Genomic DNA, 27676 nt, shown 5'->3' on the forward strand with positions numbered 1-27676 from the left:
TATTTATGGACAGGATATCGAGGCGTAGTCGGGGTGGGGAGGGGTTGCAGTTCGGTGGGCTGGGGATCTCATCACTGCTCTTTGCAGATCATGTGGTCCTGATGGCATCATCGGGCAGCGACCTTCAGCACTCACTGGATCGGTTCGCAGCCGAGTGTGAAGCGGCTGGGATGAGCATCAGCACCTCTAAATCTGAAGCCATGGTTCTCAGCAGGAAACCGATGAAGTGCCTACTCCAGGTAGGGAATGAGTCCTTACCCCAAGTGAAGGAGTTCAAGTACCTTGGGGTCTTGTTCGCGAATGAGGGGACAATGGAATGGGAGATTGGTCGGAGAATCGCCGCAGCGGGTGCGGTATTACATTCAATTTATCGCACCATTGTGACGAAAAGAGAGCTGAGCCAGAAGGCAAAGCTCTTGATCTACCGGTCAATTTTCATTCCTACCCTCACCTATGGTCATGAAGGCTGGGTCATGACCGAAAGAATGAGATCCAAGGTACAAGCAGCCAAAATGGGTTTCCTCAGGAGGGTGGCTGGTGTCTCCCTTAGAGATAGGGTTTGAAGCTCAGTCATCCGTGAGGAGCTCAGAGTAGAGCCGCTACTCCTTTGCGTCGAAAGGAGCCAGTTGAGGTGGTTTGGGCATCTGGTAAGGATGCCCCCTGGGCGCCTCCCTAGGGAGGTGTTCCAGGCACGTCCAGCTGGGAGGAGGCCTCGGGAAAGACTCAGGACTAGGTGGAGGGCTTATCCAACCTGGCCTGGGAATGCCTCGGGATCCCCCAGTTGGAGCTGGTTAATGTGGCTCGGGAAAGGGAAGTTTGGGGTCCCCTGCTGGAGCTGCTGCCCCCGCGACCCGACCCAAAATAAGCGTACGAAGATGGATGGATGGATGGATGGATGGATGTCATGTCCTCCGGGCCAAAGAGGAAAAGGACCATCCAGATTGTTATCGCAAAGATCAAAAGCCAGCATCTGTGATGGTATGGGTGGGAATCACTGATACGATATTATCACGATACTTATGTCACAATGTTATAGCGATTTTAATTATAGTGCAATATTCTTCAAAATATTGCAGTTTATTACCTGTTTTCCAACTTCAAAATGTGTCCCCAAAGGAAAACGTTGGGGAAACATCTGTTTTATCTAAAAAAAATCCTCTGTTTGTTCATCTTATGATCTAGTGGATTGAAAAAGCAACTGATTTAATTATAAAGTTAAATTCTCATGTGCAATTTATATAATAAAAGATTGATTCTTGGCATCAATGTATCAATACGTTTTTGTCACAGAAAATATCGCAATACTTTGCTGTATGTGTTGGTGCCCATGGCATGGGTAACTTGCGTATCTGTGAAGGCACCATTAATGCTGAAAGGTACATACAGGTTTTGGAGCAACATATGCTGCCATCCAAGCAACGTCTTTTTCAGGGACGTCCCTGCTTATTTCAGAAATACAATGCCAAGCCACATTCTGCATGTGTTACAACAGCGTGGCTTTATAGTACACGAGTGCAGGTACTAGACTGGCCTGCCTGCAGTGCAGACCTGTCTCCCATTGAAAATGTGTGGTGCATTATGAAGCACACAATTTGACAACGGAGACCGCGGACTGTTGAGCAACTGAAGTCGTACATCAAACAAGAATGGGAAAGAGAGGTTGGTGATCGCGCATTTACTTCATTTTACATGTAGCCTCAAACTGCAAATGTCCTGCTCTCCATGTCTCTGAAATAGGCTGACATACTATTTATGCACTCATACTGACCGACACTAGACTCACGCACTGGCCACATGGGACTGGTTACATTTGGTAGCCTGGTGCGCGGTCTCCTCGTGACAGCCTACCTACCATGTAGCAACATTCACTTCTAACATTTAACTTAACATAACTACCAAGATAAAATTACGTGTATTTGTATGTGATATAATACTTTCCCCTTGGTAATGTAGCCTATGAATTTCCATGAACACAATTCTAAGATGCACAAGACATAAAGGCTTCTGGGATCGGTTGATAACTCAAACTTGCCGAGAACCTAGACACCCATTTGATTACATAGACTCATGCATTAGGCACGGTTACGGTCTCGTTCAGTAGCCTGGTGTGCGGTCTCCTCGTGACAACCTACCTACCATGTAACAAACATTTAACTTAACATAACTACTCATAAGATAACATGACGTGTATTTGTACGTGATATCCATCGGTAATGTAGTCTATGAATTTCTATGTACACAATCATCTAAGATGCATATGAAATAAAGGCTTCTGCGATCGGTTGATAACTCAAACTTGTTGAGAACCTAGACACCCGTTTGATTACATTAGACTAATGCAGTACCCTTGGTTACGGTCTCGTTCAGTAGCCTGGTGCGCGGCCTCCTCGTGACAGCCTACCTACCATGCAGCCTGCAACATTCACTTCTCTAACATTTAACTTAACATAACTACCAAGATAACATGACATGTTTGTATGTGATTTACTTCCTCATCGATAATGTGTGAATTGCCATGAACACAATCATCTAAGATGCACTAGAAACACGCCTTGGTTAATAACTCAAACTTGCCGAGAACCAAGACACCGATGATTACATTAGACTCGAGTGGTTGCACGGTTACTTTCGGTCTCGTTCAGTAGCCTGGTGCGCGGCCTCCTCGTGACAGCTACAGAGTAGCTCTCACCGCAACCATTCTTCTTCAACTCTTCAACAACTCTTTCGGTGCAATCGTGCTGCTCGAGGTAGCCCATTTCCTGATTGATTCTACCACCACTCCAGTGGAGGCGCTAATGTGCTAGATTACTACACACACAGTAGCAGAAGAAGACCAGCTACACACAACGGAGCATACACCGATCGCACTCAGCTTGAGCGAAGCGCTGCCGGCACGAATGAGGTAAAAAAAACTCTGCTACTTGTTCAGTTAACAGGGATAGCAATGCTGATAAAGTGGTTGCAACTGTGGTTACTTTTCAAAACGCCACGCAGTCAACGCTCACAGCAGGCTCGCTGCAACATAATATAATGATGGGCCAAGAGCTGGGCCGAGATGGGCCGCTCTGAGACACGCTGTATGTGCTCCAGTAAAAGCTAAATGTAGAGAAGTTCATGGGAGCTACTGGCGGCCACATCTGCAAAAAACGGCAAGTATGAAAATACCCTAAACCAGGTTATTCGGATATGTGCTCCTAAATACATTTTACAGTTTGCACACATCTATTTTTAGTCGCAAATGCGAGTGAAACGGTCGCACTGTAGAGCCCTGAATGTTCCGTTAGCGACCAAACTATCTTAAACTAATAACTTAATTGTACAGAATGGTGTGTAATGGTGAACAAATTGCCTCTACTGAGCAGTATAGAGAAAACAGAGAAAGCTTTGGGAGCTATTTTGACTGACCATGCCAGCTAACTAGTTAACGGTTAGCTCGCCAGCAACAACCAGTGGTGGAGGAAGTACTGAATCTCAGTACTTAAGTAAAAGTACAAATAACCAGAGACATATTTACTTTAGTAAAAGTAGAAATACCACAATGACAACCCTACTTAAGTAAAAGTAAAAAGTACCTCATTTTAAATGTACTTTAAGTATTAAAAGTAAAAGTACTTGCATAACGATTTATTCTCTTAAAGTCTATATTCTAATAAAACAAAAAAACAGTAGGCCTATGGGCTGTGGCATTTTAATTAAGTTAGTTTTAGGTTAATTTAATTGTGCTTACCATCTGTGGCCCAGTTTACATTCTGACTTACATTTCTGGTTATCTATCAGGGTGATCTGCATGAAGCTCAACTTTGCATTATTTCCCACGGGACAGTGAATGCTGCACACATTTATCTAGCGAGAACACACGGGCTTGGACAACAAGTACGTGGCTTCACAGCTGAGGACGACCGGGAGTGTTTTTAAGATAAATATACGGGTTGTATATTAACCCTATGTGAACGGATGCTTCACATATGACCAAGCAGAATATCAGGAGCAGCAGCAGTAATGGGAGCAGCGGTAGTACCGATAGTTACGTTATTGTAACTCCAGATTCTATGAGCCCCAGGCAGCGGCACATATCATGATTATAGGCGTGCATGGTAGAGACAATATATATATATATATATATATATATATATATAGGGCCTATACATATACATACACATATATGTGGGACACCGCTCTCCTCCGAACACCCAGCAGCAGACAGAACACACATACGATGGGGCATCAGTCGTCGTTGAGTGAGGATAGAACCGAGTGGGTCAGAGAGGGCTCGGACATATCCAGCAGATAGAAACGGATGAAAGGGCATGGGGATGCCCAGGAGGCTGCTGCGCAGATGTCGGCTACTGACATGCCTCTGAACAGAGCCGCTGATGCCGATAGTGCCCTTGTAGAATGTGCCCGGATGCCCTGGGGGGCATACTATTCGGTGTGAAAGAGGGGTTAGGCTGTAGGGTGGCTGCGCTCCCGTCCCCTCTAATGGAGAGACAGGACGGTGAAACTGACAGCGCACATAAGTCGCTCACTCTCCTGGCTGACGTCAAGGCAAGGAGAAGCACCATTTTTAGAGACAGCAACCTGAGAGGGGCTTGTGCCAAGGGCTCGAAAGGAGGCTTCCCCAGAGCTCGAAGCACCAGTGCCAGATCCCATTGGGGTGTGAGAGAGCACACGGCGGGTTTCTGTCAGCCAAGTCGTTACCCACCAATGTTTGGAGATAAGTCAACACGAGAGGCAGGGAACACGATATGGGGTCTGTTTCCCTCTCCGTGCGCCAGTGCTGGAAAGCGGACCAACGCACCACGTAACACGCTGTTGTGGAGGGGGCTCTCACGCGCTGAATAGTGCGCACCACGGCAGGAGGCAAGCCTAATCTCTGCAGGTGTTCCCGCTCAGCAGCCAGCCCCACAGTCGCTGGGTTATCACCGGGGGGTGATAACCCAGCGACTGCCCAGATAAACTATCGATTGTGTGGGAACCAGTGAGCTTTTCTGCCAGTTTATGGCGAAGCCCAGCGTCTGCAGGTGCCGCGAGAACTGCCACAGTGTGCAGCGCAGCCTTTTCCCGAGATGGAGCCAGAATGAGCAAATCGTCCAGATAAAAGCAGGACGCTGATGCCTTTTTTCCGCAACAGCTGAAGTGCCGTCTCCATGCACTTGGAAAATGTGCGGGGGACCAGTGAGTACCCGAATGGTAGCCGGTTGTATTGGAAATGGGCCCCTTGGGAAAAGAGGCACAGGAATTTCCTGTGTCTGGGAATGATTTGGATGTGAAAGTATGCGTCTTTCAGATCCACAGATGTAAACCATTCTTGGTGGCGCACGCATTCCAACACATGTCTGATAGTCAGCATATGGAATGGGCGCTCCCTGATGCACCGGTTGGGCTGGGACAGGTTGAGGATGGGGCGTAACCCACCTGACTTTTTTGGAGTGAGAAAGTAGCGGGAATAAAATCCCTCGTTCTCCTCCCCCGGTGGAACGCGGGAAATTGCCCCTTTTGACAGTAGCTCCTCTAGCTCTGTCATGATGGCATCTGACTCTGCCTGGGATGACACGGTTGTCTCCAATACGCCCGCGAAGCGAGGCGGGGAGGCGAACTGAAGTGTGTAGCCCCGTGTTATCAGCTATGACATCCATGAGTACATGTGTGTCAGCCTGAGCCATGCTGCGCTGTGCTCTGAGAGCGGGCGTGCGCATGTCTGTGTGTTGTTTACAGACATGGTCAGCAAGGAGCGCAGAGCCCATTGTGTGAGATTGTGACGCCCGGCCCATGGTAGGGCTCTGTCGAAAGGGCCGGTCACCGCCGTGAGAGGCGGGAGCGGTCACCGGGTCATTGTCTTCCTCGTCCCGCTGGCATGGCCGAGGGGAGAGGGATGACTGAGCAGCACCGTTCATAGTGAATGAGCGTTTGCTCCCACTGTCTGCTAGGTTGAGGGGAAACCGCTCTTTAGATGGGTGGGAGTGGCCATTGTGTTTCCAGCGCTCAACCGCGTGGGGACAGATGTTCCCCGCGCCCCGACGCTGCTGTTTGTTGGGTGGCTTGGGGGGTGGGTTAGACCAGGTGGGGGCCGCCTTCATGGTCCCCCGGCTCCGTGAAGCCTGCCGGTCATATGGAGCCAGCAGTCGCTGCGGAGGGGGGCTGGGCTGAGGCTGTGGCGTGTTTCCTTTCATGACTGTTGTCATGGCGACGGCGCTGCTGTGGAGGAGCCACCTTCCAAGAGCCAGATGTTTCGCTGGGCCACAGTCTGCCACTCCATGACTCTGGACAACCCCACCGTGGACGCCGTGGTCAGGGTGAGGATCACGGTCATAGCTTTGCCAATCTCCGTGGCTAGCTCCGGAGGAAGACCTCCCGGAGTAATGGCCATGGCGGAGACGGTGGAGGCTAGCAAAGCTATATTGTTTTGTGCCGCGAGACCCTGGGCCGCACCTGAGCACATACCTGATCCTGGGGCGAAGGAGGCGGAGGCTTCCGGTGGCCGAAAGAAGTGGCCTTCGGAAGCAGGATGGACGCCAGGCTCTGTTCCGGGGGGGGACCGAAGGGAAGCCCGCTTCTGTGTCGCATTGAACCCGGGTAAACGGGGCATAGCGAAAGACGGGAGCCTTCAGTTTCCCGGGCTGGGAGAGCGCCTCTTCTCTTTAGCTCTTTAGATGGCAGGCAGATGCAGAACTGGCAGGAGGCGTCAGGGGTGAGAGCCTGACACTCCAGAAAAGCTTCCGCCCGCCGGTTAAGCTCTTTAGATGGCAGGCGGATGCAGAACTGGCAGGAGGCGTAAGCGGCACCAAGGCAGGTCTCACAGCGGGGATGGCGGTCCGGCGGCAGGATGCAGCCGGTCCGGCAGGTGGGGCAGAGGCGAACACCGCTGGAAGTCGAGCTTGTCTTCATACTGCTAGCTTGAAGAAAAAGTGGGAGCAGAGCAACGGGTCCGCTCTGTTTATATACAGTATTTGCGGACGTAGTTGAAGCCCGAGCGGTACGCAAGGGCGGGAAAGAAAATCTTCACGACTGCGCATGTGCGAAGGGATAAACCCAATAGCGTGGCTTAGAGGGTGAAGCCTATATGAAATAGAACAGGAGCGGTACGCGCCTGGCCAATAGCTGCTGCTGAAGGCTTCCCTGCATACCGCAAACGTGTGACGGTCAGGAAGACGTTTTGGCAGGGGGAAAAACTGATCAGAAAATGTAACGGAACATTGTAGAAATGTAGTGGAGTAAAAAATATAGATAATTGCTGCAAAATGTAATGAAGTAAAAGTCAAAAGTATGCACTATTGATTCTACTTAAGTAAAGTACAGATACGTGAAAAATGTACTTAAGTACAGTAACAAAGTATTTGTACTTCTTTACATTCCACCATTGGCAACAACTAGCCCGCGAGTAGCTCTGCATTCACTCAAATTCCGAGGTGTAGGTATGTGTATTTGTGCTTCAGAACGTAACTGCCGGAAGCAGTCAGAAAATAATGTTTTATTACTCTGATTCATGGTTTTCTTCCTGCCAGAGTGGCTCCCTCTCTTCATTCAGTCTCTAGCTTGCTCGACTCTGCTTTCTCTCACTCTCTCTTTGCCTCGTTGAGCCGGAGAGGAGGGGCCATCTTTGAAAGCTGTGTTTAACAATCACCAACCGACAATAAGCAGATAATAAATAACAGTTGCTGCTATACTTCAAAATCACATTGATATCTTAATCACTATCTTAATCACTTTAATCAGGATTTTTGGACATATAGGACTGAGCAGCAGCTTATCCTGGCAGTTACAGTGTTAGCTAACATTAGCCCAGCAGCCAGTGAGACAAAGCTGTCAACAGGATCATTTGAGTTGATATCTGATGTCTTCAGCTTTAATTATCAGACATTACTGACCAAATGTTTATAAATATTATCGTATAGTATACAACTACATATATACTTTTCAATGTAATCATTAGAATATGAAAAGTAATTTTAGTAGGCAATGCAGTTATCACTAAATGTGAACTACTGGTCTGGCCTGGATACTAATCTAGATACAGATTCAGATCATTAAGTTCTTGAATTTGAATTCATGCAAAATGCTGATTAAAATATTTGTTGGCACAGTTGAACCCTTTTGAAACTAAGGGGTGTACTTGATTTTTTTTAAATGAAAGAAAAGTTATAATTCTGAAATAATATGCCATTATATTATATCAATTATCATATAATTTTAGTTAATTAGTAGCAGTTTTTTGTATTGTTTATTGAAAACTTACAGTAAAAGGAAAGTAGCACTGGACTTATTTAACCCCCTCCCGGGCAATCCTGGCTCAAACACTGTAGATGGAAAGATAGATAGGAGTTTGTATTTGGTCCTATTTGAGCAGGATGGCTGTATCTGTGAGTGACAGGGAAGTGTGGGTGTCAGTGAAAAATGAGTTCTCCCCACTCAAATATAAAACTTGGCTATTACCTTAATCGTGAACCACACTGATTGTGCACATTTGTCATTCCGTTTGACAGAGCTTAAATAACATATAACCAGCTTTCAGACACAAACCAAAACTACCTGCGCTTTTGTTGAGATTGTGTTTTTATGTCAAAATATAGACTGATTGATTGAGGCAATAAACACCCCTCCCCGGTCCAAGGTTAACCACTCTGCAGTGATGCAAAGTTTCCTAAACTGCAACTACTCTGTGTGTGATTTTAGCCAGACTTCTGCCAGCTTGTGTCTGGAGGTTTGGCTGAGAAAAAGCTGTCTCCAGATGGATAGGGATGATAAAGTCACTTCTCCTAGGCCCCCAGTACTCTAATCGGCTTTGAGAAGAGAGACTGATAGAGGACATCATTGTTTGTTGCTTGGTGTTTCAGCCCTGAAGGCCTCAGCTCCTGTGTACCAAGGCCAAGCATCTCACTGGCCTCACGCAATCCAGCTTGTGTGAGGAGCGATCTGTTTTGTGCCCCAGGGAGCTAGCCACTGATGGAGCTCACCAAAGTTTGTGAAGTCATCCCAGACTCACTTCTTTCATGTCTAGATGTGTCAGTGTCTCAGCAAGATCCAAGTATAATCATCTGTAGAGGGGAACCCTTCTCAATGCTGTTGTCTTTGTTCACAACAAAGGTTAGCATTCAATTTTCCTCTCATTTCATCTGTCTGAGAAATGGAATTAATGCGCCACCCCTCTAACGTAAAATGTCTCTTCTTTTTATTGAATCTTCCAAACTGCCCACATGGCTTAAATTAAGTGTCCCATAAAGCTTCCACTTAAATTGTCCTCTAAAGCGTAAGCAAAGGTATTGCAGATTCTTCCATTAAAATCTCTATCAACAATTCCCCTGGCTTTTAAAATTTGCACTGGCTTTTAGAACTACACAATCCCACTATAATGAGGAAGCAAAATTACAAAGCCAAAGTCCCATTTCACCACCAGAAACAAAAGTCTGCATCTGTTATTAATTTGTGATTTTACTGCATCTTGCTCACTATAGTCTGTTATGTCATCTTGTATTTAGCATTACACACACACACACACACACACACACACACATGCACATAGAATTACCAGCAGAGGTATTGGAATACATATATGCAAATGGCTTTGCATACATGCAGATACTTGCACAGCCGCAGATGCACAGGCAAAGACCAAAATGAATGTATTTCACTATTAAACCACAAATATGAGCAGACACACACACACACACACACACACACACATACATACACAATCACACTGTTGTCTCCGTGCTATTGATATTCCTCACAGCTGTGGCCTTCATGCACTTACAAGTCATCATAGGCTGCGTTCAACCACCACATATAATGGAACTCTGTAGCACTTCATTCCTCTCTTTCCTCTCAAGAAGGAATGCCAATGCATGCAATAGTCAAGCTACATTTAAAATAAGAAAAAAAACTCCCAGACATACAGACAGAAACACACACCTATGCATTTAGCACCTCAGCAATTCAATAAACCATCTTTAAACTGAGAGGACCTTCAGCCAGGGAGGTCTGTGATTAATGCAAAGCATATTTAAAATACACAATCCCACTATAATGAGGAAGCAAAATTACAAAGCCAAAGTCCCATTTCACCACCAGAAACAAAAGTCTGCATCTATTATTAATTTGTGATTTTACTGCATCTTGCTCACCATAGTCTGTTATGTCACCTTGTATTTAGCATTACCAACACTAAATTGTTCCAATGTGCAACATGATATCATGACTTTGCATAAACATACACGCCATTTTCCTAAAGCCAAGTGGCATGTTATCTGTATGCATTTGGAGCTATCCACGTGTATGTCTACGCTGTATACAGCGGACGGCAGTCTGCAACGTCACAGCGTAAACATACACGCCACATGGCACTTTCTAAAGCCATGTGGCGTGTTATCGCGAGGCTACGGTTGGGTTTAGGAAACGTCACACGCGGGTTGGGTTTAGGAAAAGAAGAATGGGGTTGGGTTTATGAAAACAACAAACGTGGAAAGGAAATATCACACGCGGGACACAAAGTCACATGTGGGAAACAATCCCTGCTCTCCTAGGTGAAAGTCCTGTGTTTTACCCATCCTCCACTCCGACCAACCTCCCTATGTGGATTTTCGCCCTTTCATACTACTCGGTACAGCGTCACTTCACACGCAATCGCAAGGTAACGTAAACGGCATTGATAAACACGCTAAAAAACAAGTAGGCGTCTTGATAACACGCCAATAATGGCATACAAATTGGCGTGTCATACATATGCCACTTCATGAGATCAGTCTGCAATGTGAGGTTTGCCCTTTCTCCAGGTTGCTTAAATGTGAATACAGGTAATACATGATTTACCAGTTTAGCAATGCATCATGCTTCAATGTAGGAGAGGTTCTTTTCACTGATGACTTTTTTATATAACCAACCTTGCCTTTGAAGGACACATAACACTCTCTCATTATGAATAAGATGTAGTTGCATTAGTTTCACTTTGGCACCTAGGAGACTCACAAGATTCAACTCACCTCATGTTTTGGCCCAAAGTAATGGGAGGGATGTATTTATCAATAATGCATCATCAAGATAAATGCAGAGCACTCCTGTTGTTTTTTTCAATGAATAAAAAGGCTTGCACTTTAAACGTCACTTCAATTGCCATATTGGGTTTAGTGAAATTATCATTCCATATCTGTACACATTTCACCAAAGAACAAAGAGTGGTACCCTTATTAAAAATACTAATACTAATATAGATGTTATCTATCAAACATTAAGGTATTTTATAGGAGTCTATAGTTAATAGAGGCCTGGCAAAGTGATTTGGATATTGCTGTTGTCAGAGAAATACGCAAATGTTTGAAGTTAGGTTCAACCGTTTAGTGGTAGAATGATAACAGACCATCTCAGCTAAAGATTATAACACCACCACATGCGTGAAGTTGTAATTGTCAAGTCTTCACTGTAATTTGTGACTGTGTCTCCAACGTGTGGCTGGTTGACCTATTCAACAGTGTATGCAACATTTTGGTATGTCCACAATCAGTTTTGGGTAGTAACGCATTGCTTAGTAACACATTACAGTAAAAAGGTATACAATTTGGCCCTCACCTTCCGCTCTGTGCTACTGTTATTAAAATCTTTTCACTACGGGGAACAACAACAAACTTCGAGCTAGCAAGCCACATGCTGACAATGGCAAGTTTTGAAGAAAATTTGGATCGTAAAATAAGGCAGACCTGCTTTGTTCTTTCAGGGAATGATTGTAAGATTTACAAGGAATAGGTTTACAGCACCGATTTGTGATATTGCTATGGACTAGTAAGAGCAAATTACGTTTAGAACCATGTATCCAGCTAATTCAAATAACTTCATTTAATATTTTATGTGGCGTTTTCTTTAGGGGGGTGCAAATGTTTCCACCAATTCCACAAAAACAAGTGCATTCAATGGAGTTATTTGTCTGGGATTTGTATAAAATACTTTACATTAACATTAATTTCACAGCCTGGGTGCTTGTGTAAGTGTTTGAATGTGCGGGCCTGCAAGTACCCATGCCTGTCTGTGGACATTTATGTCTGGCTGCCTCAGTAAGTGTGTATGTGTGTGTTTGTGGCTATGCTGCTACTTTGCATGGTGACTCAATTCCAAAGCTGTGGCTGAGCACAGGGCTGTCCTTGGCTGTCACTTCTCATCATTTCATCGGTCAGTGAGACAGCTGAGCAGAGGGCAGAGTATGAGCAGTGAGGAGATGAGGAGTCCTAGTGCTGAGTGACAGAATCTGGCATTGAGTGACTGCTCCCTGTTAGGACCCCTGTTGTCTTCATGGGGAGCCTGGCCCTCAAGGGGTAGGTATATAAAAGAAGAAGTGTAATGCTGCACATCTACAGTATGCACACGCACGAACACACACACACACACACACACACACACACACACACACACACACACACACACATTCACATAGAATTAGCAGCAGATGCAGAGGCTACATTTAAAATTGCATAAGAAAAAAACACTCCCAGACATACAGACAGAAACACACACCTATGCATTTAGCACCTCAGCAATTCAATAAACCATATTTAAACTGAGAGGACCTTCAGCCAGAGAGGTCTGTGATTAATGCAAAGCATATTTAAAATGCACAGGGCACTGTAATAAATGGTCCCTCCTTGGGATTATTAGGCATAAGAAAAACTGTTTTTATCCTGTGTATCAGCAAGATTCCCTTATAGCCCAATCTCTCTTCACAGAAAAACCATCATCATCATCAGTAAGCAAGCTGCAATACACAGAGGACTGTGAACAGGAAAGGCAGCGGTGCCTGTCAGAGATTCAGCTCTTAGTTTAGAAGACAACAAAGAAACAGCCAGAGCATTCAGGCTTTCACATTCACTGCATGATCCAGTTGTGGATAACCTGGCAGCGCTGCTCTTAAAATGTAATGATCCCCGATTGGTAAGCAGTTATGTGTAGGTGAATTTCAATGAGACAAGGTGATATATATTACAGATATGGGAAAAAAGGGTCAGTGGATATAGTAACACAGACAGGTATAGCTACATTGTGCTCCTATTTTTATGTGCAGTAATCTCTAACAGACATGAGAGTGAAAAGTTCAGCACAGCCCTGAGTCCATTTTACCAACATACTATCAGAGGAAGCATCCACGGTGACAATGAGAGCACACACTGAAAGGCAAAGTAATGCTGCAATGCTTTCATGTGAAAAAGTGTGTATTGACACGTGTGTGTGTGTGTGTGTGTGTGTGTGTGTGTGTGTGTATATATTGCCATACTATCTTTCCATAGCAAGATTCAATTGTTTTTTTTCTTGTTTTGTTTTTTTAATACAGTAGAAACACACCACCATGCCATGCCCTAGTTGGGAGCTGTGACAGGGTTGGGTGAGCGCTGCAAAAACATCTTAATAAGTCATTTCATTTTATATTCTGCCTTGAAATGTGATTTATACGTAAGCACACTGCCATTGGGATGAGGTAATGTCACCTTTTCCAATGCCATCCCAGTTGCCTCGAGAGTTTTCAAAAAGAAATCTGCCTTTAAAAATAAGTCAAGGCTACAAGATTAACTTTAAGCAGAACACTGATAAAAGTGTCTTGAGTGTTTTACATTGCTGTCATTGTGCAATTGGCTTTGATATATATTTTTTCTAGTTAAAAAAACGCTCTCCTTCCCTCATTTCTCTAAACCCTATCCCTATATCTTCCCGGACAATCTCAGCTGTAGGCAGATTAATCAAATACAGTATATTGATATATTTTACTGTTGCAAAAATACTTTACTTAAAGTGATCATATTATGCTCATTTTCAGGTTCATATATGTATTTAGAGTATTTAGTTATATCAGAATAGGTTTACATGGTTACAAGGCTGGACTACAATAGAGCTGTTTGGAGCAGTTTGTGTTTTCTGTTGGAGATGGTAAGTGCCTTTGGGGTGGACTTTGGGCTTTTTCACTTTGTAAACCTATAACGTGCACAAAATAGATAAATATCACAATAAAGGAAAGGGAAATGCCAAAAAGCATAATATGAGCACTTTTATTACCTTCGCTCAGATCACAGCCGAAGAGTCTTGAAAATTGCTTAATAACCAGAAAACTACGGTAACTTTGACATCCATACCAACACTTTTAAGCAAAACTGATTCAAACATGCACAAAAATCTACAAAAAAATCAGGAGATTCCCTGCTCTAGTGTGGTCGTTGCAAATTACGTGATAACAGCCAAGGGTTTGGCAATGGTTCCACAAAAGCTTGGTATCAACACAGATACAGTTCTATATCGGTTTTGGGAGAAAAAGCCTGGAGTGGCTGCTTGACTACCAATTCAGAAGTAGAGCTGTAACAATTTCAAGTTTTGCAATACAATTAATTGTCTCAGAAATGATTGCGATTAACAATACAATTGTCTATTTTGGTCAAATTTAAAAATATTTATTTATTTGACATGTTTTAAACAAATTAAAGTTTTGAATGAATCCCTGGATACATCTTTTGTTATATATCACTGTTATTGAACTGAGATAATGTTATAATAACATACACAGCCTATGAAGTAAACCACATCTCTTGCGTATCATAAAACATCTTTTGTAACTGTATCCCCCCCTTGTCATTTTTGTTGCTATGAACATGTATAGGAGCAAGTGCCAATAACTAACAATTTAAATAACATTAATACAAATATACATTCCTATATAGTCCTAAAAATTAATCATTATGTATGATCATTATTTAATCAACGGGTTTGTCAGGCAGATTTAGGGCCAGAAACACAAGCATGTTCACTTTCTCTGGCTTGAGGTGGCTACAGCCCAGGATGTTTGGAGTTGCTATGGCAACATGTGACAGCTGCCACTCATAGATGTAATAAGAGAACGCTTTAGCTTTAGCTCAACAGTCCGACCAATAATCACTGATATAATTACAATTGGGCATATCTAAACAAAATCAACAATTACAATCAACAGTCAAACCACTTTGGACCATAGCTATTGTTGGCAATTAATTGCGGTTAAACAAAGGAACCGAAATTACTTTAAAAAAATTGGGATTAGACAAATATGTAATAATTGTTACAGGCTTATTCAGAACCTGGTTAAAGTCATTACATTTGGGTCTATAATAAGGAAAAGTACATCCACATTACTTTAAAAGTCTATATTCAACAGATGCATGAGTTCTGGCATAAAAAAACATTAATACTACCTGATGTGATAGGATATCTAATTCCTACTGACCCAATTGTTTTGTTACTTAATGATGACTCTAAATTACACCTGCTCGAGAGACATAGGAAGATTTGGGTAGCCGGCTCAACTGCAACCAAGAAAATGATAGCTCAACTATCTGTTTGTTTTGTTTTGTTTTTCCTTGAGACCGCAGAGGGTGGTGGGTGGGCGAGGGTTTTTGTTTTTGTGCAGTTTGTGTTTTTCTGTTGTATGCACCATTTGACACTGACTGTCATACATTGTGAAGTTTGTTCTGTATGTCTGAATGATAAATGGTGCTAATAAAAAATGTATCTAAAGTCTATATTCTACCTGTAGCATAAAGACTGCTGTTCAACAGACTATCCACAGCCACATGCTTCTGTGTCCTATGCTGCTCATCACTGACCGCGTTATTCACGCTCTCATAGCCCTGTGGATTGAGGCATTAAGGTCTGCTCCATGCATTTAGGCATTTTACATCTCAAATCCCAAAAGACAACACACAGTTAGTACTAATGTTTTTGTCGTTTATCGCTCTGGTTACCTGCTGAGATCCTGTGTGTGAGCTTTGTATGTGTGTGACAGAGAGAGACGTTGCTCGGAGGAAGTGGGTATTGCATGGCGTGAGAGCTCTTTGTTTTCCAAAAACTGCCAGCTGTGTTTCCCCAACATGAGTTGAGTATTAAAGTTAAGTACTTGTGAGTAGATTTAACTTGTTACCGAGTTAGTTAAATGTCCAAATGTGAGGTATGGCTTTTGGCTGATTGTACCTTACATAACCTTAATAATAAAGTTAAGTTTGTTTTGTATCCAGAGCTTTTGAGTAAGAAAATTGATGCATTATACAAACATATATATAAGTGTGTGTGTGTGTGTGTGTGTGTGTGTGTGTGTGTGTGTGTGTGTGTGTGTGTGTGTTGACTGTGGGGGCTTGTGTGCGTTTGTTCTTCTATATTATTAAATAAGGTCAACATCACGTCATCATATGGCTCAGGATGACAAATCTCCTCTCACTATCTACAGCAACGCAGCTCTCCTCTGCGTGGCCAGGGCCATGTTTCCTTGCCTCTCTGACACACAGGGAAGTGGCCTGCCTCTAAACTACCCGCGCTCCTCAAATGGAGTTCTCATTTTCAGGGGGAACGGCGGCATGGCATAACGCACTTTGTCTTGGGAATTACTTTTTCTCTGCCTGTGTGGCTCTTTGGGATGGACATGGCTGGCTGGCTGGCTCTAGGGGAGACAGATAGAGGCCGCTGGCTAGCCAGACACATGTTGAGAGGCTATGATGAGTCAGTGATGAGGGGTGGGCAGGATAGGGGGGCACAACACTCTGTCTATGTGATGTGTTGATGAGAGAGAATCGGAGGGCGGAGGCCTCGTTTGGCCTGAAATCTCCTGTACCGAGACTCTAGATTGGAGTTGGGATAACCTGTATAGTAAACGTGATTTGGATAGGAATAAGGATGTTTCATCACAATTTGGGGGATTAACTGGCACTTAAATATTGTATAACAAATATTGTAATAAGGTAATATTGTGCTGATATTTTTAAAACAGTGGTCTTTTCGTTTTGTACATATCTTCTGTCCAAAAGTTCCATTCATAAAACGCACCACAAATATGTGTAATTGTCTTTTTATTTGTGCATAAACAAGACTAAAAGTCTACAGGCCTGCTAACGGCTCTATGAGGCTGTACTTAGGCACAGCAGTTCTTTGAGCTAAATGTTTACCATCTTGGTTTAGCATGATAGCATGCTACCATTTGCTACTTAGTCCAACAGCAAGGCGGAGTGTTTCCTTTGATGAAGTGAGTTTAGGATCACAGAGAACTGATCCAATTCAATTCAATTTTATTTATAGTATCAAATCATAACAAGACATATCTCAAGGCACTTTACAGATACATTAGGTCTAGACCACACTATAATTTACAAAGACCCAACAATTATAGTAATTCCCCCAAGAGCAAGTTTTTAGTGCGACAGTGGCGAGGAAAAAACTTCCTTTTAGGGAGAAACCTCGGGTGGTGAAGAAAACTTCCTTTTAGGGAGAAACCTCGGACAGACCCAGGCTCTTGGTAGGCGGCGTCTGAAGGTGCCGGTTGGGGTTGTGATGAACAATGGCAATAATAGTCTCAATAGTAGTTGTGGTAGTTCATGGTGTAGCAGGGCACTGCAGGGTGTTACAGGGTGTAGCAGGACGTAGCAGGACGTAATCCATTGTTTCATGTCATTTGTAGCTGCCAACATCCTTACACCAGATCTTGACTGCTACTCTACAAATGCTAACTAGAGGATAACAGTTTTCCACTGGTGTCTGCTAGATTCCAGACCATGGCATTGAAGAGAGGAACTTGGGCTGCCTTAGGCAAAGAAACAAGAGTGGCAGTAGGCATCAGGGCCGAGCTAAATAATTGAGCCCTTGGATCACAGTCCATTTTCATATTCATATTTTCACAGGCACATTTATCTGAGCAATCCTCGCCTCGTCTGCCTGAATACATCCTCCTCTTCAGACCCCATAAATATCCAAATCAACTAATGACTCCTCTTGAGGAATTAAAAAGGCATCATTAGCCAGCACCTGAAGGTTGGGTCTGATGTACTGTGAGGACTTTGTCAATGCTGATTAGGAAAATAGTCTCAAGGGATGATCTGTATTACAGCAAAGTAATATGTAATGAAGAAACCAGGCGTACATTTAATGTACAGCATTTCTCTTTTCACTACTGTCAACACAAGGATTAAAGACAAATTACTGTATTTCTTGCAAAGTTATGTTGGCATACTATTTCAAACTCTACACAATGCATACCAGTTATTGGTGTCCAGACCATCCAATAGATGAAAGAGGCACACACTAAAGTATTCATACATCTTGTCTCTTAATAGAGTGACAGCTTTTATACGGACTCCCTGCACAGAAAAAGTCCATCAACTGTCCTGTGACTGACATCTACATTGCAGACGCTGTATGGCAGTCTGCAAAAGTGTAAATAATTAATGTTATAAGTCCATTAAACAGTATAAGACTTTTTTTTCTCCATGTCATTTCATTTCAGCGGTCTTGATTGTTGTCAACATGGAAATGGAAAGTTTGTAACAACAGTAGTGCATTTCTGTTCTAGAGGTTAAGTCTGAATCTACAGAGGGTACAGACAATTTAGAATGTTGCACAACACATCAAACCCCGCCACACAAATGGCAGTAATTAAGTAAGCTTTCTTATACAGGTGACAAAACATTAGTGATGATTTTACTCTCCCTCTGAGTGAGGTAGCCTTGCAGGAGAACACATATCTACTCTAGTCTCTAGCATAGCTGAGACAGCTTGTTAAATTGGCAAAAGGTGCGCAAAACAAAGTATCGGGGGAGAAGAAGAAGCAGAATGGTCAACGAGGAAGATGTGGAGGCAGCAGAGATGACCCACATTGGTGCGACTTGTTATGAATTTGCAATGATGCTGCTGGGCTTGTTAGACCACGGCTGGGGAGCCAGGGGTGATGGGAGATGCACAGTCGGCTAACTCGGCTAACCCCTCTGCAATTCTATTACACTTGTTTATAGCTCTTGGCAAACAGCACACTAAAGATATGTTAGCTTCTGAGAGAAGGGCAGGGTTAAAGGGGGACGACTACTTAGCATTTCACAAGGAGACAGAGAGGGCATCCTGAGCAAAGTGAGCACGCAGGGGAAGTGAGGACAGAACAGACAGAAAAATACAGATAAAACTTGGATGACCGGTAAAATACTGAGGCATGGTAATATCAATCAATCCATTTTTCTTGTCATATGAAATTGTATGAGGTACAATTCCAGTGAAATTGAATCCTTAAAACTGGTGCATGATTCATCATATAGCAGAATGTGGCCGTCAGATCGGCACACAGAAAAAGAGTCATCCAGTTGAATGGCACCGGCACTCCAGAATCCAGCTAAGTCTCGGCTTAAACAGACCACAGCCCCCAACATCCCGCTGGAAACCGATGCAGGTACGAGGCATGGAGCCACTCAGCTCACGGTCCGACGCCTGTACACTGGCAAGCAGGATGCCCAGCAAAGAAGTGGCAGTTTTTTTTTCTCATGATTTTGTGAATTTGTATCTTTATGTCGTATCCCTAGCACAATTGGAGAGGATTGGTAAAAATCTCCCTGGTCTGCATGAATATTGAGAACGGTTTGGAGTGACATTCCCTCATTCAGTTTCAAGTGCTGTGCCAGTTTGAGAGGTGCCAACTGTCACAGCTAATGTAAATGCAGAGTCAGTTACACTATGCTTTTTGCTCAGCAGACTGAGGATGATAGCTGCACCTGAAAATTAGCACACACACACACACACACACACACACACACACACACACACACACACACACACACACACACACATACACACAATGTTTATGCGTGTGTGTGTAGAAGATGATGTAACCTGAGAGCTGCAAAGCACTGTGACATGATTGGCTTAGGTGTTTTAAAATGACAGCACATATTCAACTGTATTATCCACATGGCTACTGACAGGTTTTCCATATTATATAAATTATACTTTCTGTACATTATCGAAATTGCAAAAGCAAGATGGTGAACAATACTAAATTGAAATAACCAATCACTTTACCACAGTAGTCAAAAATAGTGCTTACCATAAACCAACAATAAAGCTTGCATGTAATTTTATATTCAATTGCTGAATAATTTATACACATACTGTATAGGTTGCATAACCTTATATTGGAGATGTTTTGTATAACCTGCAGCATTGAATTTCTTTGCTTTCTTTTCCCCTTTATCTTCCTGATCAAAGGCTGGATTGTGACTTTGACATGATGTACATTTTTCTACCTCCTTTCACAGTGCAAGATAAAGCCATTTTTTCTACTGTTGCTATGAATCCCAAATTTATTAGCAGCTCATGAACAAGCATTAACAGGCAAAATCAGTAAATAGTTGCAGCATAGAAAGCCTGCCATCACAAAAAAAATATGAACATATACAATTATTACCTTGCCAGCAATCGGACCTGTACCAACTATTTCAGCAGTATGCAAACTGGTATAAAAGCATCCAAGTATTGTACAGGTCCAATGTTAACTTATGAGACAAGCCTTAAAGACCTGAGGATGTCTGCACATTTGTTGAATAATTAATCAAACAAAGCAATCCAACAAAGATTTATCACAGGTATTAGGTGGCTGAATGGAACAAACACATTTTTGCTTTTCGGAGTGAGAAGCTGTTCTTGACCCATGTCATGTTTTTACTTTATTAACAGAAGCCAGCAAGAGATACATAAGCACAATCCACTTTACAGATAAAGACCACAGTGTGCATGTTTGAGTAAAGGTACTGTAACAGCACAACGCATTCTCATGGGTACGTACAACGTAGTACGAAAGTGTATGCACACCAATTCGTATGATATCCTACAAAACTAGGTGACTGCAGGCTGATCACGTGACACCGGCTACAGACCTCCTAGACGCAGAGTGTCAGTATAATCATTAACGAAAACCAACGAAATAACAAAAACTAGGTGGGAAAAAACATTGTCGTTAACTGAAATAAAAATAAAAACGAGGCATTACAAAAAAACGATAACTAAACTAAAACTGTAATGTCTGTTTGCAAAACTAACTAAAATAAAATAAAATTATCGAGTAAATCTCCTTTGTCAATGTCTTTCATAGAGCAAATAACGTTATATCTTTCCGACCATGACATTTCCCGTAGACATGTATAGTTTCCGACTGGGAACCCAGAAATTCCGACATTCCATGTCAAATTGAACACAACATAGTCCATGCCCCTCGCCTGGCATCATGGCGGTATCGAAAGTTGGAAGAAAGCGGCAGATACCTATTTGATTATGACTGTGTCAGATAAAGCGCCTTGCAGTGGAAGGTGGTAAAATATGTGGACAATTTATTACAGGGAAAAATCCCACGAATTTGAAAGTACATTTGAGAAGCACACACAAGCTAGGAGGCTAACCTAGCTTACCTTAACAAGGTAAAGGAGAAAGCAAAGCCCCCTTTCCCCGAAACAGAAGCTAACCCCGGTAACGTTACGGGCATGGATGTATGGATACAGGGCCAGGCAGCATGACAGAGACAACAGCAGGACAGAGAACACTACAGGAAGGCTTTCACCGGCGACCCGATTGCTGCTGTTTAGTAAATACGCAGGAACACCAAAAGCGGGAGGAAGCGTGGGTTAATATGTGTGTTGATACTGGGATGTCTACGCAACTGTGCGAGTCGATTGACTTCAAAAAGTTCACCACTTTACTCGAACCAAAGTTCAAAACACCTGTTCATGTATGTCTATTGGCTATTTAGTTTTTTTTCCTGGAACACGTCACTTACACTTAATGCGGCGTCTTGTGTAGACTGTTTACATATTTATGACCATATGTACATTGTATGTACTGGTGTTATTGTTGAATACATATCTCTAAAATTGTATGATGTTTTTGTTGAGTTATTATTACACAATACTTTTTCTGACCTTTTTGAATCCCCTGACAAATAACCCATATTACAAAAAAAAGACTAAAACTAAGACTAATACTAATAAAAACTAAACATTTTCAAAAAATAAAAACTAAACTAAACTAGCAAACCCGCTTTAAAAACTAATTAAAACTAAACTGAATTTGAAAACAAAAAGTCAAAATGAAATAAAAATAAAAACAAATGAAAAATGCAAAACTATAATAACCTTGCACCTTACATCACTGTAAAATACATACCAATACATAGTCAAAATTATTATTTAGTGTTTTTAATCACATTAAAAGAGATAATGCTGGGGCTTCCGGTGACGTCACGGTTGGAACAACAGTTTAGAGACGAGGCTCCGTCAGAAAAAAGTTAGAAAACAATGACAACTGCAAATATATAAAGCTTTCAGGGCGGAAAGCAGCCCGTGAACAAGATGACTACCACATCGAAAACGAGAGGACAAGGAAAACCAGGACATTTGAAAGAAATCGACAATAAACCACCGAGCACGAACAGCGCTAGCTTAGATGCTACTAGCCGCGAGGATCAGGTAGCATGTGAGGGCAAATTGTCTTTGATACAAGAAATGAGAAAACTTCGCGAAGAAAACAGTCAGGGACATAACCGAACAACAAAGACCCTTGAATGCTTGGAAAAGACTGTGACAGATATTAAGGAGCAGCTCGGTGACCACCAGCAGAGGATCGGTGAGCTGGAGGGGAGAGTGAGCGATGTGGAAGATGCGGGGGCAGGACAGCACCGTGTGACACGGTACCTGTTTCAATGCGAAAAACAACTCACAGCTGTTTGTGATGATTTACAAAACAGGCTGAGGAGAAACAACCTTCGAATATTTCAAATACCAGAGGAGAGCGAACATGGAGACGTTTTTGCGTTTGTGAAAGCTCTGCTTCCCAAAGTACTGACGTTACCACCTAATTTGGACATTAAAATTCAAATCGACAAACCGACAGATCCAGCGGCTCCCCCCAGATCAATCACTGTGAGATTTCTCGACGCAGCGGTGAAGGATATTGTTTTGCAGCAAGCATGGAGCCAAGGAAAGGTGATGTTTCAAGACAAGAGGATTTTCTTCGATCAAGATTATTCTCCTGAGCTACAAAAGAAGCGAGCTAAGGTTCACGCAGTCGTTAAGCAGCTAAAGCAGAGGGGTATTCAGGCAAAGTGCCTGTATCCAGCACGACTGAAAGTCAGGATGGACTGGGGAAAAAAATGTTTCCCTCGTTGACAAACGCCGCGGACACTTTGAGAGAGATGGGTGTAGAGGTGCAGTGAGGAGAGAAAGAACGCATCGAGGAAAAGCTAACTGGAGGATGGAACATCAGCGCGAAGAGGAGGAGAACCAACGTGCTGGCGATAGCTGACTTGAAGGCAATGATTCAGGAGGAGGATGAGGATGAGTAGTCGGAGGTGTATAACACTAAAATTTTATTTCAGTTTGATTTCAGACTAGGGCTGTGAAAGGTACACATAATGTTGAGTGTGTATGAACAATAAACATAATACATAATAGCATAATACAAAATAAAAAAGTAAAGTTGTCACAAAGGGTTAGAAAAAGGAAAAAGGACTGACGGACTCTCGATGTTTACATGAGTGGTTTGCACTCACTAAGACCTTTCTTACATGCTAGTGTAATACTGGTCATTATTGCACATTGGGTGCTTTTCTCCACAGAGGGATTAGGTCACCACTCTCTGTCCCATTATCCCCGGGGGTCAGACATGGTTATAGTTTATTCTCTGTGTCTGACTGGAAATGTGGAAATTCTGTTCTATGTTCATAATGTTATTGTTTTGTTCTATCTGAGGCAGGTTGCAAATTTCTTTTTGTTTAACTTGGTACATTTGGAGTTAAATTATTTTATTTGTTTTTGTCTAACAGCTGCTTATGAGAGGTTCAGGCTGTTACATGAATCAGTTTAAATACAATGATGGCATTACTTAATTTAATAACCTACAACATAAAAGGAATAAACAACCCAATTAAAAGAAAAAAGATACTGGGACAGTTGAAGAAAATGCAGTACTCTATAGCCTTACTTCAAGAAACTCACCTCACAGAAACAGAACACCAAAAATTAAAAAGAGAATGGGTGGATCAGGTTTACAGTAGCTCTTATGGGAAACGTAAAAAGAGAGGTGTAGCTATACTATTTAGTAGGTCTGTGTACTTTCATTGTGAAAAGGTTTTCCAGGATACAGAGGGTCGTTATGTTATGGTCATAGGAAGGATTGCTGGTTTTAAATTAACTCTTTTGAATGCCTATGCACCAAATGAAGACTGTCCACAATTTTTCAAAAAGCTTGCACATTTGGTAGCAGATCATGGGGAAGGTTTTTTTTTTTAATGGGGGAGACTTAAATTGCGTACTGAATAATAGAATAGATAAATTACCATCATCCTCAAAACCTCAAAGCAGAATGTCAAAAAGTCTAATGAATATGATGAAGGAATTAGGGTTGATAGACGCTTGGCGCCACCTCCATCCAAAAGAGAGAGACTTTACCTTTATGTCACAAGTGCATGGAAGCTACTCACGGTTGGATCATTTTTTGGTGTCCAAAAAGGACACATAACAGTTAAAAACTGTGTTATTGAGCCACTAACCACTTCAGATCATAGCCCAGTACAAATGACACTTGATTTGGGATTGGAGCCGTGTATGAAGTATTGGAGAGTTAATGTTTCATTATTGACAGATGTTAATATAAGAGAAGAAATAAGGTCAGCAATAATGGAATATTTTGCTTTGAATGACAATGGAATGGTCTCACCTACTGTTTTATGGGACGCAGGAAAAGCCACAATAAGGGGGAAAATAATATCTATAGGATCAAAGTTAAAGAAAGACAGACAAATAGAATTAGAAACTGAAATCAAGAGATTAGAAAATGAACATAAACGAAGTGGAAAACAAGAAGTATTTGATAAACTTAAAGAGATAAGAGCCAAGTTAGATGAGATTCTCATGGCAAAGGGTACTCTAACGTCAATGCTTCTCAGCTTAGATGCTGAGAAAGCATTGGATCGGGTAGATTAGCAATTTTTAAAACAAACATTAATCGAGATGGGCTTCAGTGAAAAATTTACCTTTTGGTTTCGGCTGTTGTACATGAATCCCAAATCAAAAATTAGAGATAATGGTCATTGCTCTGACTTTTTTCATATAGAGAGAGGCGTAAGACAGGGTGATTCTCTCTCACCCATTCTCTTTGCTCTCAGTATCGAGCCTCTAGCCGAGGCAACACGACAGGATGTCCAGATTGAGGGGGTTGAGGATGGTGGGGGGAGAGTTCATAAAATGTCCCTTTTCACTGACGATATTCTGCTCTTTATGAAACATCCCCTTACTTCAATACCTAATGCAATGCCTAAATGATTATGGGGACATTTTTGGATTCAAAATTAATCAGAATAAGTCGGAGGCAATGATGATATCAGGAATATGGCCTAAACAACTAAATGAGATGATGTCATTTCACTGGTCTAATTAAGGATTTAGGTACTTGGGGATTAATATCACACTTGAAACTACAAGACTTTTTGAGGCAAACTATAATAAGCTAATTAATCAAATAAGGAGTGATCTAGTTCGTTGGGAAGTTCTTCCTTTGTCTCTGTTTGGCAGAGTTGAGACCGTAAGGATGAACCTGCTCCCACGTTTCCTATTTTTATTCCAGTGGTTGCCCATAAGAGTTCCAATTTCCACTTTTAATATGTTAAACAAATTCATTTCTCAATTTATATGGCAACACAAGAGACCCAGAAGTAAACTTAAAACACTTCATCTGGCTAAAAATAAAGGAGGTTTGGCTTTGCCAAATATAAAATGTTATTATTGGGCAGCTCAACTAGCAGCAATAGTAACTTGGATCAGTGGAGATGAGGAAGCAAAGTGGATTCTAGAGCAATAGAGCAAGGGGAAGTTAAGGGTGCACAACTGTCGGCCCTACCCTTTATAGATCTAAAACATGTAAATAAAATGAAGATTGAAAATGAATGGATAAAACATACAATAAAGGTATGGGCAGAAGTAAAGAAAATGCTTAAGGATGTTGGAACAATTTCTTGAGCGATGCCCATAGTGGGTAATGTAGATTTTCCACCTTCAATGGGTGACCTTGGTTTTAGGAGATGGGTAGTTAAAGGCCTCTTTATTTTTAATCAGCTCTTTGAAGAAACACACTTAAAGTCTTTCACACAACTTCAGGAACAATTCAATCTTCCCTCAAGTGATTTTTATAGATATTTGCAAATTAGGCATTACATTACAAACCATAAGGAAAAAGAAAGAACTGGCAAAATCCCAAATGGCATAGCACAATATTTTATCACAATTTCGGAAAAACGCCTTCCTGTTGTTAACAGACATGGTTGGAAACACCTACAATATTAAGGAAAAGTGGGAAATAGAAGCTAATACAGTAATAGAGGATGTGTTATGGGATAAACTCTGTTATAGGTGCCATAAGGGAATTAATAGTCAACAGTGGAAGGAATTTGACTGGAAAATTAAAATACGTTATTTTCATACTCCTCTGGTTATTTCAAATTTTGTAAAAGACCCCTCTGCAGCTTTATGCTGGAGACAATGTGGAAAAAAAGGTGACCATACACATATATTTTGTGACTGTCCAGTAATCCTTGCGTATTGGAAAAATATTAAAGAGATGGAGAAAATTGGAAAAAAGAGAAGTTCCCTCAAATGTACGTTTTTTCTTGCTGGGAGTTATATCAGTTGATGTTTTCAATACTGACCAAAGATATATTTTACGTGTATTACTACTAATTGCCAAAAAAAACATTACTGCTAATTGGAAGTCTGTGAAATCACCAACTGTAACTGAATGGAAACAGAGACTAAAACAGATTTATATGATGGAAAAAATGACTGCATCATTACAATTGAAATCTGACCTTTTTAATCAGAGATGGCACATGGTTAAAGAATGTTTAAATTTATAAATATAAAAAAATATATATATATATATATTTTATATCATTATATGGCTGTATATTATTGTATCATGTTTGTTGAGATGTGAGCATTCATATTAGGTGCAGCAATATATATATATATATATATATATATATATATACAGAATATTTTTATTTATTATTATTATTTCTCTCTGTATTATTCCTGTTATTTTATCAATTGTCTCAGATAATGTTCCTTTTGTTTTGTTCTGTGAAAAATATAAATAAAAAGTAAAAAAAAAAAAAAGAGATAATGCTATAAACAGCCAAAATTGTGTTTCGTAATAGCAGAAGGATCAGATATTTAAGCAAAACACAAGTTTTATTTTTCAAAATTTATCACTGTCTACGTAGACTTTGCTTGCTATCTAACCTGCCTGAGTCAATGTAAAAACAATTACCCCAAACTAAATCACTCGATAGGTTCACTTCACTAACCCTGAATTATCACCTTTAAAATGTTTAATCTCTTCATGGTTCCAAACATAACATACAGTAAGACAGCTATGGAGAGTAGCACTGAGTGGGAGGATTTGAGCCGAATGACATGCAGCTGGGTCATTCTGTGTCAAATCAGACTAAATCCAGGAAAACAGTTGCTGCACCCTATTAGCTTTTGCTCAAAGTCTTTTCACACTTCTTTCCAAATCTAGGGCATGCCGTACAAACTTGTAATAGTTCAGTTATATTGACACGTTTGTCTTCCACCCTACAAAGTTTGGGCTGCCTATGAATAATACTTTTCATTATATTAATGTCCAAATATTGCTTCCCAGATAATGTGATTTTCGGGCTGTAAAACTGAAGTAATTTCAAGGGCTGAAAATATGAAGACATAGTATTTGAACAGAAATACATTTATCTACTGGAATAGAGCAGTGTAAATATTGCATAAGGCCATCCTCAACCTTACAGTAGGCTACTTGTATCGTTGTATGACACTCCATCTGACACGATTTCTGTTCAGAAATCAGCGAT

The sequence above is a fragment of the Sander vitreus genome, chromosome 1, assembly GCF_031162955.1.
Source record: "Sander vitreus isolate 19-12246 chromosome 1, sanVit1, whole genome shotgun sequence".
In the NCBI taxonomy this organism is placed as follows: domain Eukaryota; kingdom Metazoa; phylum Chordata; class Actinopteri; order Perciformes; family Percidae; genus Sander; species Sander vitreus.